Genomic DNA, 18,365 nt, shown 5'->3' with positions numbered 1-18,365 from the left:
TGATCATCAAAGCATCCCTCACTGTCCGGTTGGCACAAGCTGCAGTTGCTAGTCATCCCTCGGTGACACATAGCAGTGGGAATGGAACATCGGGGTGGAGCTGGCAGGCTCTGGTAACTTCAGGATATGTATCTCAAGGATGAGACAGGGAAACAAACAAAATACATCAGCACAGATGCTGTTCACTTTAAAGCAGAGTTATAAAAATATAAGAAGTATTTCCATTTCCGGCAGACCTGACTAATGCAGTATTATTACGTCTTTAGTCTAGACAAATTCTAACAATAATAACAATATATTATCTTCTAAAATCACTTTTTGTATTGTCCAATCATTCAGCAAATATTCTATGTGATTAATTGTGGTTTTTTTCTTCTATTTATTAATCGCATCTTGTGTAATTAATCTGATTAAATTATAATCGATTAGCCATATTTTATGGATTGGCGACCTGTCCAGGGTGTCCCCCGCCTTTCGCCCAATGTTAGCTGGGATAGGCTCCAGCCCCCCGCGACCCTGTACACAGGATAAGCGGTTGACGATGGATGGATGGATGGATGGATAGCCATATTTTATATAATTAATCACACAAAATGAATGTGTTAAAGCCCAGTGCACAAAAGTCTTATTCTTTTCAAACATATTTCTCAACGCAACTTTGGTAAAGTGTCAGCGCTAGGGTAAATTAAAGTGAGTCACGCACCAGATGCGTCTGGCACACATCATGGCCCGTTCGTAAAATACAAAACAATTATTGTCTATGAAGGTATGTATGCACACACCATGGACTCGCCATCTCCAGAGGCTTTTAAAAATTCTGCAGCGCCACAGAGTTCAACTTGCACTGTTTTCCATTAAATTTGACCCAAATTATTATCAAAAGACATAGATCATTTACTCTAGTCATTACTGGATTATATATTGTGTATAAGTATCTTTCATAGAGCCTACACAATGTATTTTAAGTTAAAAGTATGTCTTTCTGTGGTTTGACAGCTTGATTGAAAGTCCTATTCAATACTACATATAGGGCATAATAAGTATCTCCATTTCTAATCATTCAGTTTGCACAGTTACACCAATTTCATACACTAACCTGCAAACTCATCAACGTCATTTTGTTCATTCTTGATGTACAAAACCTTCTTAACTTTTGACTGCCATCAGCTCATAATGTGTGTGTGATAACTGTGCTTTGCTCATGCCGCAACCGACTTCAGTAAATGTTATGTCATCCCCTTGTGGTCTCCCAAAACTATTACGTCAGACTACATTAAATGGAATGCATGTGGTAGTGAATTGAAAGCAAGCAAAGGCTTCTAATTTAAATGTCGGCTGATGTTAAAATATCAATGCTTTATAAATGTATTGATAAAATATTGTGCTGATCAATAATCAATATATCAATACAGCTCTAATGATTGGCTATCTCCCAAGTGAATGGCAGGGCCTTCAATAAAACCAGATATAACCTCCTGCGTTTAAGTCAGAGCGAAAAGCAATAGCAATTGGTGATGCTATACATTGAATTTTTGATCTGATACCAATTATCAAGGCCAATATTGATGATAACATTACCAATACTTCTTAATGTCTATGATTTCTAAGGCTAAAGTGTCTTAATCGTCATTTAGTGGAATAAGGTTTGTGGAATGGCATTTTGTACTAAAAATATATACTAATAAACATTATTATGTAAGGATTGATCCTCATGATACAACATCAATGCTGAAAGTATCAGTATTTAACAAAATAGCTTAATGTGTGTGTTTATTTATTTATCTCTTTACTCATTTCATCTTTGTTGAGTCATTGTTCATGATCAGTGTTATTGATTGGACATCTGTTTGTCTTGACTGCTTACTTGGACCCGTATTTACAAAAAATCGTAGGGCTAAAAGTAGCTCCTTACGCAGAAATTTAGGAGCAACTCTTAAAAATTAGAGGTGTGTCACTCGTGATTATAGAACTCTATATCAATAGAATATAGAATATTTTCATCTAAAAGTAAATCATGAGGCAGTTTAATGCTTAAAGTAGCTTCTAAACCCACGACAGGTTAGAAGTCTTCCTCAGGATCAATGAGAGAGACTCACAAATAATCTGAAGCATGGCTGCTGCCGTCAATCCAAATGAATACAAAAGTATTAGAATATTATTATGACATTGACCTTTTAAAAACATATTGCCTGAATTGTAATTGTGTGGATTTAATATTTTTTTTTTATTTATATCAAGTCGTCATTTTTATTTGTATAGTGCCTTTCACAACACACGTTGTTTCAAAGCAGCTTTACAGAAGATCATGCATTAACAGAATATAAAACTGTAATGTCTATAATGTCGATGAGTCATCGTTGTGTAGTTTGATCAAATATGATTGTGAATTGTATTTAAAAATAAGTAATTAAATAATAATTGTATTTATAACCCCAGTGATCAAGCCAAAGGTGATTGTGACAAGGAACACAAAACTCCATAAGATGTTATAAATGCATATGTTTAGATGTATTATAAATACTATAATATTTACAATGACCCTTTAAAAAAAGTTATTGCCTAAATTGCAAGGGTGTTTCCATTACTGTAAACCGAAACAACCCAATTACACCAGAGATCCCTGGTCACGCCAAAATAAAATAGGGGTGAGGATAAAATGAGCATGATTCAGGAATTTCTGTCATCCAATCAGCAAAATCAACTACAATACTCTCTCTAGACTGCATATCGTCCAATAATTCAAAGCGTATGTTTTCTTGTGGATGCGCGCTCACTGCAGAGAAAAAAGTTGTCTTTCACGATCATCGAGGGGCTGCAGTAGATGATACAGTAGATGGGATGCATGCTTGTTTCATTGCGCCAACACAGGATGAAGAATTGTTCATCAACTGAATAAAAAAAATCTATCTATCTATCTATCTATCTATCTATCTATCTATAAATATATATATATTTAAACATAATGTCATCCATAGCAACAAGGTCAACTCCACCTTACAATTACATTAAGATTTCCTCAGTAAAACTTGCTCTTATCAGTTCCAAAACAAATTGGGTGATATTTTGTGCCATTTCTTTTGGAAACCGATGTTAAATAAACAGCTTTTATAAAGTCCAATGATGGTCATTAATAAATTAGTTCTCAAGTCATGACTTTTTAGGCAGTAATTTGGCTGTATCAGGATTTGTTTTAATGAATCATTAACTAATGGTTTGCAAAGATATCATTGTGTTATGACTTTACTTGTTGATGCACATGAATATTAACTAATCATTAAGTAATTGATGTAATTAACACATGAATTTGCAATAATAATGCAGTAATTAAGCATGTATTAATGCATATTAGTTCACCTGTATTGGGTGGAAGTTCTAAGTTCTTTTGTCTAAAAAATATTTTGTCGCATATCTGACAGTGATAGTAATATTTAACATTTTAGCAATTTGCTTTCTAGAGTTAACAAACTATGGACATTGGATAACTTTCCTGATATATTTGTATACAGCTGAAAGTTGGTGATGTCATTGACATCTTCCAGCAGTTGAAACACTGATTTGCTGAGATATGATTATTTCAGCCAATGGAATTGTGCCTTTCAACATCTCATAATTTTGTGGTAAATAGGAACGCTGATCAGAGGAGAGACGCTACATGCAGCACTTCTTTCTGAATTGACAGCAGGGTGATTTGACACACCGCATTTAAGAGCATAAAAACAACATTTATAATTAAATTTTTTTTGGCTCTTATGTGGCCTGGCCCCTGGTACTGTTCTTTCAAAAAAGTCGAGCTGACATTGGCATAAAGAAGTCTAACAGAAATAAAGAATTCTAGAAAATGCCTTTCCTTTGAACATTTAATGATAAATGGCAAGGATGGTTGTAATTAATTTTCACTTTATATTAGTCTTTTAGAAGTGTATATATCCATAACTCTGTTACCTTCAGTAGAGTTATTGAGAAAAGTCAAAAGCTGGTGCAGAAATAAGGCCACACAGAGATTTGCAACTCAACTCATCTTGGGGAGAAATATACATGGGAAAGTAGATAACCCTCTAAATATATATTACTGTTAATTACATTTACATTTACATTTATGCATTTGGCAGACGCTTTTATCCAAAGCGACTTACAGAGCCCTTATTACAGGGACAATTCCCCTGGAGCAACCTGGAGTTAAGTGCCTTGCTCAAGGACACAATGGTGGTGGCTGTGGGGCTTGAACCAGCATCCTTCTGATTACCAGATTACCAGTTATGTGCTTAGACCACTACACCTAAGTGATGTTTCTTCCGAATGTTGTTTCTTCCGAATGTTCATGTTCCCTGAAATCAACACAATTCTAGTTACTTACTTGAGCCACTGATATCATGTTGCATGGACAACCTCCAAGACTCGAGTTCTGGTCCAATGGAAACCACTTGGTGTAATGTCATGGTGTTATGGTCATGTAATCATGTTCACACAAACAATCATCATTCAGCATGTCAGTAGATAGTCAGTTGCCAGTGTGTTGTTATGAGAGAATATAAGTTATGAGAGTCCAGTGTAAGATTAATAAAGTGCAGTGCTGATGTATATTGATTGTGAGAGATAAAGAGTTCAAAATCTGATTGCTTGGGGGAAAAAGCTGTCATGAAGTTGGTTGGTGCGGGTCCTGATGCTGCAATACCGCCTACCTGATGGTAGCAGTGAGAGCAGCCCATGGCTCGGGTGGCTGGAGTCTCTGATGATCGTCCAAGCTTTTTTCACATACTGCCAGGTATAGATGTCCTGGAGGGAGGGAAGCTCACCTCCGATGAGGTGTCTGGTGTAGAACCATGTGAGGATGTGGTGGTTCATTCCAAACTTCCTCAGCTGTCTCAGGAAGAAGAGGCGCTGGTGAGCCTTCTTCACAACGGCCTCTGTGTGGACGGACCATGTGAGTTCCTGTGTGATGTGGACACTGAGGAACTTGAAGCTGCTGACCTTCTCCACCGGTGCTCCATTGATGGTGATGGGGCTGTGTTCTCTGTCTTTCTTCCTGAAGTCCACCACAAGTTCCTTGGTCTTTCTGACGTTGAGGGAGAGATTGTGCTCCTGACACCAACATGTCAGAGAGTGTGCACCTCCTCTCTGTAGGCTGTTTCATCATTGTCAGTGATCAGACCTACCACCATCATATCATCAGCGAACTTAATGATGGCATTGGAGCTATGTGTTGCCACATAGTCATTGTTATTTTAAATTGCTGTGGTTTTTTTACGATGGAGTAACTTCTCTTTCTCAAACCAGCACGTAGATTGCTCATTATAAAATAGAACTTAAGTGCATTGTTACGGGAGCTGTCCGGTCCAAAGGTGCTGATCACTTTGTCAAATATGTCCAGGTGTTTGTCTATGTGGATATACTGACAAATATTGGAAGTTGTTTGTAACCTTGTCATGGCACCAAAATGTATTAACTATTACAGAAATCAATTAAATAAACAATTAAGGCTTTGGTAAGACATGGTTTCAGATGTTTGCTCAGCTTATAGAGATGAATAAAAGTGATGCAAGGAGTGCATGTAACGTGAAGGTTACCGATGAGCATCACATCATAATAAGGGGATCTCACGTAGCCTGTGTCTTTTCTTTGGCTGGAAACTCAACAGATGCACCATGAACAGGATTATAATGACACGTGACTGAAAAGTGTCTAATAATAATGTTTATTGCTATATCTCGTATTGTGTAACAGGGTCAGAAAGTTGCTTCCACTTGCTTTACTTAATTTTTTGAATGACCCTTTAATTATATTTAAGCTTCACTCTCCACCCATTGGCTGGTGCTGTTTAGCAAACTGGTTCCGGCTGGTCATTAAATGAATTCTTTGTTATTTTGGAGCCAATCTACCAAGATTTATGTGTAGTAATGTTTGATTTAATGTTCATTGTCACTAAACAATATGCGTGAGCATGATTATTGGGACCGACCACCACTTTTCAATGTGTTTAAACAGGTACAGACTTTATATTTTAAATAATACATGTAATTATTGTATACCTGTCCTATATGGCACAGCAGAGACTTTAACTGCGTCAAAAATTGTCTTCAGTGCTAGTTGACCTACATGGTCTTCCACACACTTGAAATTGGTTGATTTCATAATTGCTATTATTTTAATTACTTAATTGTATGTTTACATTGAAAACCTGATTCTATTGTATATAGTATGTAGTAATGTATGTATTTTATTTCTAAATTGTTATTTATAATCCTTCTGAGTGTACACATGAATATACCACTACTTCGATCAAATCAAATCCCTTTATTGTCACTCAACCATATACACAAGTGCAACAGTCTGAAAGTCTTGGATGCAATTCCAAGCAACATAGCAGTGTGACAATTACAATAAACATTGTATTTCCCCTGTCCGCCCCCAATCCCCCCCCCCCACAGCCCCGTCCCTCCCATGTAATCAGTGGAAATAAATATGATGTGTTGTGCTGACATTCAGCTGTCGGTTGATAGTCAGTTGCCAGTGTGTTATTAAGAGAAGTATAAAATGTGAGTCTGGTCTGAGGCTAATAAAGTGCAGTGCTGATAAATGCATCATGAGCGATCAAGAGTTGAAAAGTCTGATTGCTTGAGGGAAGAAGCTGTCATGAAGTTGGCTGGTGTGGGTCCTGATGCTCCAATACCGCCTGCCTGATGGTAGAAGTGAGAGCAGACCATGGCTAGGGTGGCTGGAGTCTCTGATGATTCTCAGAGCTTTTCACATGCACTGCCTGGTATAGATCTCCTGGAGTGAGAGAAGTTAATCTCCGATGATGTGCCTGACTGTTCACACCACACTTTGCAGGGCTTTGCGTTTGAGGGCGGTGGTGTTGCCGTACCAGGCAGTGATGCAGCCAGTCAGAATGCTCTCTACAGTGCTGGTGTAGAACTGTGTGAGGGTGTGGTGGTTCATTCCAAATGTCCTCAGCCATCTTAGGAAGAAGAGGCGCTGGTGAGCCTTCTTCACAATGGCCTCAGTATGGACAGGCCATGTGAGTTCCTCAGTGATGTGGACAACGAGAAACTTGAAGCTGTTGACTCTCTCCACTGTCTTTTCTCCTGGTGTCCACCACAAGCTCCTTGGTCTTGCTGACACTGAGGGAGAAGTTGTGCTCCTGACACCAGCGTGTCAGAGTGTGCATCTCCTCTCTGTAGGCTCTTTCATCATTGTTAGTGATCAGACCTACCACCGTCATATCATATGTGAACTCAATGATGGGATTGGAGCTATGTGTTGCCACACAGTCATGTGTACAGGGAATACAGTTGTGGGCTGAGGACACAGCCCTGTGGGGCTCCAGTGTTGAGGGTCAGTGATTAGGATATGTTGCTGCCCACTCTAACCACCTGACATCTGCCTGACAGGAAGTCCAGGATCCAGCTGCACAGCAAACTATTTATGCCCAGAGCATGGAGTTTCACATCAAGCTTGGAGAGCACTATGGTGTTGAATGCTGAGCTGTAGTCTACAAACAGCATTCTCACATACAATATGTGTTCCTTTTTTCCAGATGAGAGACAGCAGTGTGTAGTGTAGATGCAATGGCATCATCAGTGGAGCGGTTGTTGCAGTAATCAAACTGCAGTTAGTCCAGTGAGGCATTCAGCACAGAGTAGATTAATTTGCTGATGATGGGGTCAGAGCAACAGGACACCAGTCATTTAAGCAAGTGATTTTGAGTTGCTTTGGTACAGGCACAATGGTGGACATTTTAAAGCATGTGGGGACCACAGACAAGGAGAGTGAAAGATTAAAAATGTCAGTAAAAACACCAGCCAGTTGGTTCGCGAACACTCTATAGATGATGTGGCCTTGGAATGCCGTCTGGACCTGCGGCTTTAAAGATATTCTCCCGCTGGATGGATTGGGTTACATCCGCTACAGAGACGGAGAGTGAACTAACCTCTGTAACTTCCGCCGTGAGAGCACTCTCCGCGAGGGTGATGTTATTTCCATCAAAATGAGCATAAAAAGTATTAAGCTCATCCTGGAGAGAGACAGTGGTGTTCACAGTGGAGTTTTTATTCTCTTTGATGTATGTGTTGATATTAATTTCCTGCCACATGCTTCTATAGTCGGTGTAGAACTGTCCTTCAGTCTTGTTCATGTTCTGGAGTTTGGCTGCTCTGATAGTTTTGCGTAGGGCATAAGTGGCTTGTTTATGCTCCTTCGTGTTCCCGGAAATAAAAGCGGAGATCCAAGTGCAGCACAAATATTGCTATTAATCCATGGTTTCTGGTTAGGGTAGATCCATATTGTTTTTGTCAGTACTACATTGTCTAAGCACTTCCTGATGAAACACAGTACGGTATCATCTCCCAGTCCATGTGATAAAAACAGTCCTGTTGCAAAGAATCTGATTGGCCTGACCAGCACTGGATCGTTCTGAGGGTGGGTGCTTTCTGTTTCAGTTTCTGCCTGTAAGCAGGCAGAAGAAGAATGGAAGAGTGGTCTGATTTGCTAAATGGTGGGTGGGGGAGGGATTTGTAGCCATCCTGGATGGGAGAGTAGCAATGGTCCAAAACCTGGTCACCTTGTGTGTTGCAACTGATGTGTTACTTGATGTTGGTTTGTGACTTGATGTTGGCTTTGTTAAAGTCCGCGGTCACAATGAACACGGCCTCAGGGTGTGCGGTTTCCTGCTCAAGTATACTCCCATACAGTTCCTTGTGAGCCCGGTCTGTATCGACTTGTGGGGGGATGTACACAGCTGTGATAATGACCGCTGTGAATTCCCTCGGTACAGAAAAATTTGAAATTCCAGATTAGGAGAGCGGAAAGACTTGATAGAATGTAAGTTCCTCTGTTCACACCAGGATTTGTTGATCATAAAGTATACACCGCCTCCTCTGCTTTTACCTGAGAGGTCTTTCACTCTGAGTCTGGAATCTCTGCAGCCATATAAGTTTCTGTAAGGCATATAATGCAGCAGTCCCTCATCTCTCATTGGAAAGAGATCTGTACTCTCAGCTCACAGAGCTTGTTGTCCAAACACTGAACATTTGCCAGGGGTTGATTTGTAAGATGTCTTAGTCTGACGAGAATGCCTGCTCTCCTTCCCCTTTTCCCAGACAAAGGGCTCCACTGTTGTGTTTGAAAACAGCGGGTCAGCAGTGAAGTCTGGTTTTCGGTGTGCTATTTAAGAACCAATGTCCAAAAGTGTTTGTCTATTGTAGACAATAAAGGCAGATGACATCCAAGACGAAAAACATTAGAATTGTAGACAAAACATACAAAAAACTGCATCATTGGTTCGGAGCTTGCAGTGCAGCAGCCATGCTTGGCACAGTCTTTTTTATATCTTTTCTAGTATCAGGCTTAATAAATTAAGTAATCTCTTGAAACATCTGAAGGCAAACATGACCAGTTTCCTGGATAACAGACATAACTAGAACATATTATGTCCGTGGAGGTCCAGACTTTAAAACTCTTCTTTCATTATACTTTCCCTGGTAAAAGTTTACCAAAGTTCCTCTTTTTTCGATTAATATAGTATAAAATTATTGTAAACACATATGTAAACACTTATCCAATTCGATAAATGTCATACATGCATCTTACTATCCACACACATATGCCATCCAACTTGTGTTTGTGAAATTCCTAACTCAATGAATGTGCTGTGATTTGTACAAATAGAGACATATTTGTGAATATAAATGTTCCCTTTTGTACAAATAAATCACAGTTTGTGTATGCAACCAAATGAAGATGTTCCAAATGAAACTCAAAGCACTGAATTTGCATTTGTAGATCAAGTGACGCGTACATACATTGACATGTTTTTGTGTCCATTATTTTTTATTTCTTTGAATTTTGAGACTTTTGTTTAGCTGTTTTTTTACCATGGCCCACCCACTCACAATATCATATCGCCCACCCCTACCCAAACACCTGGCACTGTTGCATCCTGTCTCACAATCAGAAGCTGTTACTTCTTGGGCTCATAAAACACAATAAGATAATCCAAACCTTAATGCATTGTTCTGATTTTTTTATTGAGAAAAATAAAAAGCATTAATGCAGAAGAACAGCAGCACAACTTGATGTGCCTTTACTACACATGAATTGTGACAAAAGACATACCATAAATACCTTTATACCTTTAAGGTTTGTACAAGATCTGCTGTTGTAAGAATTGGTTTCAATGATATGCAAATGTGAATATAAATTCTATGAAATACTATTTCAGATTCAGACAATGATCATTGACTTATTGCTATCTTTTCAGATTTTTCCCTGTGCTTTGAGCGTCAGCTTCAAGTACTGACTCACATGCTCCCAAACTCAGTGGTTCGAGCTCCAATACAGGATGCATTTTTACCCGTTGATACGTACCCCCTTTTTGAGCACAAAAATGACATACCTGAACTTAAATGGTTGTATTTACTGGACCCTTTGGAGTACGGACACAGTTATCGTATCTTTTGAAAGAAGACAATTTTGGGACACTTTTATGTTCCATTTTTCAGAATTAATATATGTTGTTATTTGTTAAAGTTAGAGAAGCTGAAGTTTAAAGTAATGGACATATTTTGAGCTGAACATGTTTTTTTAATCTAAAAATCTATAAGAAAAAGTGCCAAGACAACCCAAATATAAACTGTTCTAAAAGCCACAAGTCTAAAGAAGTTATGTTTCAAATTTGAAAATGATCTAACAAAAAATTATGTTCCTGCAAGCCTTTATCTCTCTAAAATCGCTGGTGGTGTACAGAGTAAAATTAAGGCTCTACCTTTCAAGACAGCACAAAATCTGACTGCACTGCTCGGCTATAATGAATAAAACTACGCCACATTTTTAAAAATAGACTTTGGAGACAGGCTCATTTTGTTCACGAGACTCTAATATATAAGATAATATACAGTTTTTCAACATGAATGCTGCTCAGATTGCAGAGTTTGTTGAAGAACGATGACAAAGGGTAATTCTTTCAGGTGAGATCTCATGTAAACAATGGAGAATATGTTTATATATATAATATAATATTATATATTATATATTATTATATATAATATATATAAATATTTCTCAGATGTATCACTTTTATGGACAAAAAGTGCTATTGGATGTTTTTCAATTAAGGCTTGACATGGACGATTGACCCAAGTTTGTTGAACTGCATTCATCTGGCGATTGCGTTTTCATAATAAAGGTATGAAGTCCCGTTTTGATGTTGCATGTTTTCATTTGTACTCTGGGCACAAATAACTAAATAGCTGTTTCTGGAGCATTGCTATCGTGAAACAGAGATCGGATATCAATGTTGAACCCTTAGAACTTTTAAAAGATGTATCATTTGTTAACATTAGTTACACTTATAGACGGTAAATTATATATTAAATGTAAGCAGAGTGACTATCAACAGGTTAAAATGTACAATATGCTCCTTTTTTGTTCTCTGATGTGAAGACAGACTCAAGTAATATTTTAATTTATTCAAAAGAAATTGCAATAAACATTTACAAACACATATTTCAAGTTGTTTCAAACACATATGATCTATTAACACAGATGGTAAATGTTGACATTGCTTTTTATTCCCCTGCAATTGTGGCAGTGCAGAAAATCTGTGCCACAATCAGCGGTTCCATTTTACTTTTACTTTCCATTGCCGTGAATGGGTGGAGTGATTCAATTAACGGCAGAAGGAAGAAAGGTATAAGGAAGTGTGTCGCACCTGGAAGGGGGCGTAATTGGTTGGTTTGGATGCAAGGTTTGCCAGTAGTTAGAGGTTGGATTATCGTTGAAAGACGGCCGCTTGTCAATCTGATGCTTTCTGTGTGTGATGTCTGGTGCAGCGCTGGGTTCGACTTAAGCATTCTGCTTCCAGATTGTCTGTTTTTGTTGGAGAGCTGTCCTGAAGACAAGTCATGTCTGCTTATCCGCATATCTTGATATCTGACGACGACCCTTTACACTCTCTCTAGCTGCCTTCATGTCAGCAAACTTGGTCAGTACCTCTATGCCGCCATTACACACCCTATAACACTCGCACCCACTCGCTTAACATCCACTTTCACACATTCCGTGTGCTTGGGGTATTTTTCGTGGTTATTGCTGCTCTTTAAGATTGTTGTTTGATGGTGTTTTTTTATTATTTTTTCCAACAAAATGAACAAAATGTTTATCCAACGTTTTATTTATTTCTCTCTTCCTTTTTTATGAGCAATTTATAAATGAAAGTGGACACGAATCTGCAACCTTGGATTAAACACCAACCTTGGTGTGTTCCACATGGATTGCAAACAAGTTCTTTTACTATTATTATGGACATTATAGAATAAATCTCCCCTGTGAACTGAAATATTCTGGGACTATTATTGTGATTTATTGTGTAACAGGTGGTTTCTTTTTTCTTTTTTTTGCTATCCTGGGTTAATCAAATTTGTGACAGGAATAATCCTGTCTGTCGGCTGAAGATCTCTTTAGAATCATTTATTTATGTTAGGGTGATCATCATCACTACAGAGTGGCGCCCGAACAGGGACTTGAATTTCAATTGAACATTTAATTTTGAAAGTTTTGAAAATTCTTGGAACATGCTGAAAAAGTGAAAAAAAAATCTAAAACCCTGTGATTGTAAACTTTTTTTGTTGTTGTACAAACTGTGTGTGAATACTAATTGAATTATTAGAACCTTATTCTAATATTATTAGTATTATTAGTAACCTACTTTGAATACTTATTGTTTTCTATTTAATTATTGGTTTTGGTCAAAAGTATGTATTGACCATTTGTGAAAAGTTGTATTTTGTTGTTTTGAAAAACCCTTGTGGACAAATACTGACACTCACATGGTCATTTATCCATCTCATTTACTAATATTTTTTACTTTTCACATCCAACATTCTTACACTCAAACAAACACAAAAACATGGCGTATACCCCCCACCCCAATCTACTTTTGTGGAAACTGAGCCTCCACCAGATATCTTAACTACAATATGGCTGCCTGTACTGCGACCTCTGATGCCTCTGGCACCACCTCCTTCATGTGCTCCAGTCTTCTACAATACCCCCACTCCACTCAGCCCTGTTCATCCCGGAACCCCTGTGCCTATGGCCTCTCCTGCTCTGGCTGGCAGTAATTAGCACTTTATCTATTTAAAAAAAAAATACAACAATTCACTACTCTGATACAAGGGAACTGAGATATATTGTTTGACTTAATGAAAAACAAGAAAAAATGGTAAATGAACTTGAAAGAAAGTGAAAGGTACTGCTTCTTACCACAAGAGCCAGATTGCCGATCTTGCTGCAAAAGTGGAGGATAACAAACGTCAAGTTCTCACCCTGTTTACTACCACTAAGCAACAAGAAGAGTCTGAAGCAGATAAGCTGACTAAATCAATTAAATTAATGAACACAGGTGAAGTCCAAAAGGTGGAATCTACCTTGATGTCTGAAGTACGTTTCATGGTTGATCAGCTCCAGTCAGAGGTTCAGCGGGACCTCAAAGCTGTTCAGCACACATTCCAAACAAGCCATGATCAGATAACTTCAAATCTCCAACAATGTGTCACCCAAATTGACAAATTTCTCACCAGTTTAAAAGAGTTGAAAAGTGAAGTGGAGAAAGGATTTTAAAGTGTCCAGAAATTAAGTTCAGATCAACAGAAGTTAAGTGTATTGGCATCACCAGTTCCCAGTACCATCATTACTACACCCCTGCCATCCGATTCTAATCCAGCGGTGACTCCAACAACTTCAACCCCTCTTTTAACATCTGTGGTTAAAAGTGACCATATTAAACTAACTTTCCCCACATTTGGAAGGCCTTGAGACGATGTAGACCCCCTGCTGTCCTCTGACAGATGCAGACATCCTGGCTACCTTCCATACGGTCTTATACGGAACAGCACATGATTGGTGGGAAGTCAGACGATCCGACATAAACACCTGGAATGAGTTTGAGGCTGCATTCTTATGTGCTTTCCTTTCTGATGATTATGAGGACGAACTAGCTTATTAGAACTGAAAGAGGCACATAATATATTAGAGACTTTGCATTTTCCTACAGAGCACTCTATGAAAGATGGAAGGCAGATTTAACAGAGTGAGATTGCAAAAATGATACTCAAGAATATCAAACCATACCTTGCCAGCCAATTGCGTAGCCGGGTGAATACTGTAGAGGAGCTGGTCAAACTAGGACATCAACTGGAAAAGGATTATGAACAACAGCTTCGTTATGAAGGTGGTCAAATGGGCCCTAAACATCCATCCACATTGCAAAGGCCCTCCTCAAACCGACCTGCTGAGAAAATCCCAGTTCAGTGTTGGAGATGTAGGGGACAGCATCCACCAGGCAAATGTCCACACTATACTTCTCCACAGTCACCTCAGATATCTGGTCCACAGTACTCTACCAGCGACAAGCATCTTTATCACCCCAAGTCAAGTGGTCAACCTTCCAACAACTCTGTTGCTGCAACAAGAATGTATAAGTCACAATCAGCCACCAAGAAAACCTCCTCCTCCTCTAATGAATGCATGGCAAAACCTCAGCAATTAATTGTCCCCATCCGTATTGATGATTGGACATGTAAGGCCATTGTGGACACTGGTGCAGGATATACACTCATCCATGAGAATTTTGTGAGGCAGCTTACATCCCCAGACCAACTCCAACCATGGTTGTCAGGTACCCCTCAAACAAAGACCCTATCGCTTGTCCCCTATTAAACAACTTTCCATGGAACAGCAACTTGATGAGATGTTGAGGCAGGAAATAGATGAATCCTCCCACTCTGGTTGGGCTTCATCGGTGGTCTTGGTACCTAAAAAAGATGGCAAATTAAGATTCTGTGTGGATTACAGAAAGGTTAATTCTGTAACAGAAAGTGATGCCTACCCCCCACAGAAATCCTGGAATCACTCTCTGGGGCAGCCATCTTCTCTACGAGTGATCTCAACAGTGGATATTGGCAAGTGACAATGGACCCCGACAGTAAAGCCAAGACTGCCTTCATCACTCCTGCAGGTCACTTTCAATTTAATGTTATGCCATTTTGGCTCAAAAACGCCTACAGCAACATTTCGGAGGCTCATGGAGACAGTTCTGGGAGAACTAAAGAGAAAAATATGCTTTGTGTATATAGACGACATCATTGTTTATTCGCCGTCAATAACCCATCATTTACAGGACCTCCAGACTGTCCTCCATAGATTAGAAAGGTCTGACCATTAATTTGAAGAAAAGAAAATTCTGTCTTTGAGAACTCACCTTCTTAGGACATGTTGTGAGTGTTCAAGGCATTTCAGTAGACCCAAGTAAAACTCAAGCCATTCATGCCTACCCTGTACCTAGAAACTTGAAGGAAGTTCAGAGGTTCCTTGGATTGGCTGGGTGGTACCATCGATTTGTCCCAAACTTTTCAAGGATGGCCGAACCCCTCAACTCGCTGAAAAAGAAGGGACATCAGTTTCAATGTACAACTCTGTGTCAGCAAGCTTATGACCAATTAAAGTCTTGCCTCCCCTCACCACCCATTCTTGGCCATCCTGATCCAGATGCCAGTGACACTGGTTTGGGTACCATTTTGGCACAACAGAGGTATGCTGGCAGAGAGGAGGTTATCGCCTATGCAAGCAGAACCTTAACTTGGGCCAAACTCAACTACACTGCAACAGAGAAAGAATGTCTTGCAGTTGTCTGGGCCCTGGAAAAGTTGCAACATTACTTGGAGCACAGGCTTTTTACAGTTGTCACTGACCATTTTGCACTGCAATGGATCATAAGCTCCACTAAAACCACCAGCTGCCTCATCTGTTGGGTCCTGAGATTACAGAAATTCGATTTTGTCATCGAAAAGGGAAGCTAAATGTAGCTCCCGATGCTCTATCCAGGTCTTCCGTTACCTCCAGATGTAAACTGTACACCAGTGAAAAAGAACTAGAACTGCCTTCTCTGCCCTGTGGGAAGAACATCACAAAGACCCCGAAGTTACACTGGGCCTTCAGCTCCTGAGAACACAGAAGAGGAAAATTAACTAAATACACCTAAAAAACAAAAAGACAAACTGATTTTCAACATACAACATATATGTCAGTGAAGGGCAGAGATAATGACAATTCACCATACCCGAATCAACTTCACACAAACAATAACAAATTAAAATGGTTTCAATGAATACAAAACACCATTTCCAAACACTGATGATCTCTGTGGCTCAGGATACACACAGAGGACGGATCTCACTTCTCTGTGAGAGAGGAAACAGCACTTCTGAAGCCAGAGACAGAGTTTATAATGTAAACATACCAAAACAAATGTATAACAAAACAGAAAACAAAACAGCAGCGTAGTTCAGCCCTGCAGCTTCGTTCCAGACAGACACCTTCTGGTGAGCAGATTAGATCATCTATAAAAGAACAAACAATTAAACATGAAACCCACACGAGTTTCACTCACCATCGTATTTAAGGTGTTAACGTACCAAAAGTGTTGAAGCTACAGCCATAATTACAACCGCACACACACGGCTGTATGGAACGGCTGACTGAAGGAAGGCAGCAATTGGCCAGCGGAGCTCGATACAAGCCTCGCGCAAACAGACGCTAAATCAAATTCAACGAAACTAACATTAACACAAGGTACCAGAGCCAGGCAGTTAGCCTAACGTTGAACATAAAAACAATCAATGACGACAACACATACCTATTGAGCGGAAACGGCCAATACCAGAAAAGGGGGAGGCCATTAGACCATGACGTGCATCTAGGCGGCACATAGCCGCCCTAATATACCCATGAATGCACGCTGATAGGCTATAAACAAAACCACCGAATACTAAGGTTAGATATTATACTCTGTTATAATAAAACAGACAAATGCGCTGTTCTTATGCACGCCGCATAATACAAATCGCATTAAAGTTATTATGCATAACCGGGAAAATCACGGTTACACACAAATTACAACAATAGGAGGGGGGAAACTGCTACAAGACATAGTCTGTCTCACTACATATATACGTATATTGACAGTTTGTTCATTGGCAGTAACTTCAAGCTTCAAATCCAAATGACATATGCCCTGTATTTGTGAGTGCGGTAAAGTTAGTTTTATATTTGACATTCGCGACAATTCCCATTAAACTCTCAGTGAAAATCACATTTTCAAGCCAAACCAACCTGGACATGTGTAACGGAGTTAAAAATGCACTTTAATAATTCTTATTATTTTATTGAACATCTGTGAATTTTATTTGCCATTTAATTATTTTATTGAATATCTGTGAATTTTATCTCATTGTGTTATTTTTATTTATCTTTATTTTTGCGAATGTGCCTGTGGAAATGACCCTACATGCACACTATACCCTTTTGTACCTCCTAAGCTTCCGTAGTGCTCCATCTCCCTCAGTCTCGTTTTATACTGCTGAGGGTAAGTTGTGTGGAAATGTGCTGCTGGGCTAAAGTATTGTTTTCTTCGGAAATTTAATTATTTAAGTTACTTTTAACGTCTTATATTAATACAATAATGCTATGTAGCAGTCTTGTGTTAGTTTAATCGCACAAATACTTTTTAGCAGTGTTCTTATATTCACTTTTTTTGCCGCCATTTTACCCAGCGACAGGCGGGTCGCCATGTGAACAATGTAGCTCGTCGGAGATTTCAGGGCCTCTTTTGTGTAAACGCTGTATTTATGTATGTTTAGGAAGCAGAGGTGCAGTGAGAGGAAGCCAGAAGGCAATTTAATGTGCATTGTGTTCTACAGGTATGCATTTTTCTCTTTGTTTATTAATGTAATTTTCGTTTCTCTATGACTTTACACACACTTTTCATTCAGCCTAACATGGGTTGCTGTTATTTTCTTTATGGAAACATATGTACTGTGTTTATGTGTTTGTTGCATTTAATGCTTAATATTTTCTGAAGTGTTAATGGTTTTCTATAGGTAATGTGCACTCTGAGCAAAATACCTCATGTAATGTTGAATGAATGCATTTGTAATGTATTTTAAATACATAAGTGCTCAGTCTCGTTTTATACTGCTGAGGGAAGCAGAGGTGCAGTGAGAGGAAGCCAGAAGGCAATTTAATGTGCATTGTGTTCTACAGGAACCAATAAATTGTGAAAAGACAAGAAGTCATCTTGTGAGTCGTCCTTCACAAAACCTGATCATACACTCCCGTTACACTGGTGCCGTGACCTGTCGGATCTACAGATCAGCTTGATGCTCATCGCCGTGGATGCTGTCCTCCTGTTCTGCAATCAAGATTACTTTGTGGTCAGGTTGAAACGACAAAGCAAAACGGACAAACAAAAAAAAAAAAAAGACTAATCAGTTTTTGGTGACTTTTGTTAATGTTGTATACATCATTTTGTTCTT

Source organism: Xyrauchen texanus, chromosome 3 (genome assembly GCF_025860055.1).
Source record: "Xyrauchen texanus isolate HMW12.3.18 chromosome 3, RBS_HiC_50CHRs, whole genome shotgun sequence".
NCBI lineage: Eukaryota > Metazoa > Chordata > Actinopteri > Cypriniformes > Catostomidae > Xyrauchen > Xyrauchen texanus.
This window is presented reverse-complemented; position numbering follows the sequence as displayed.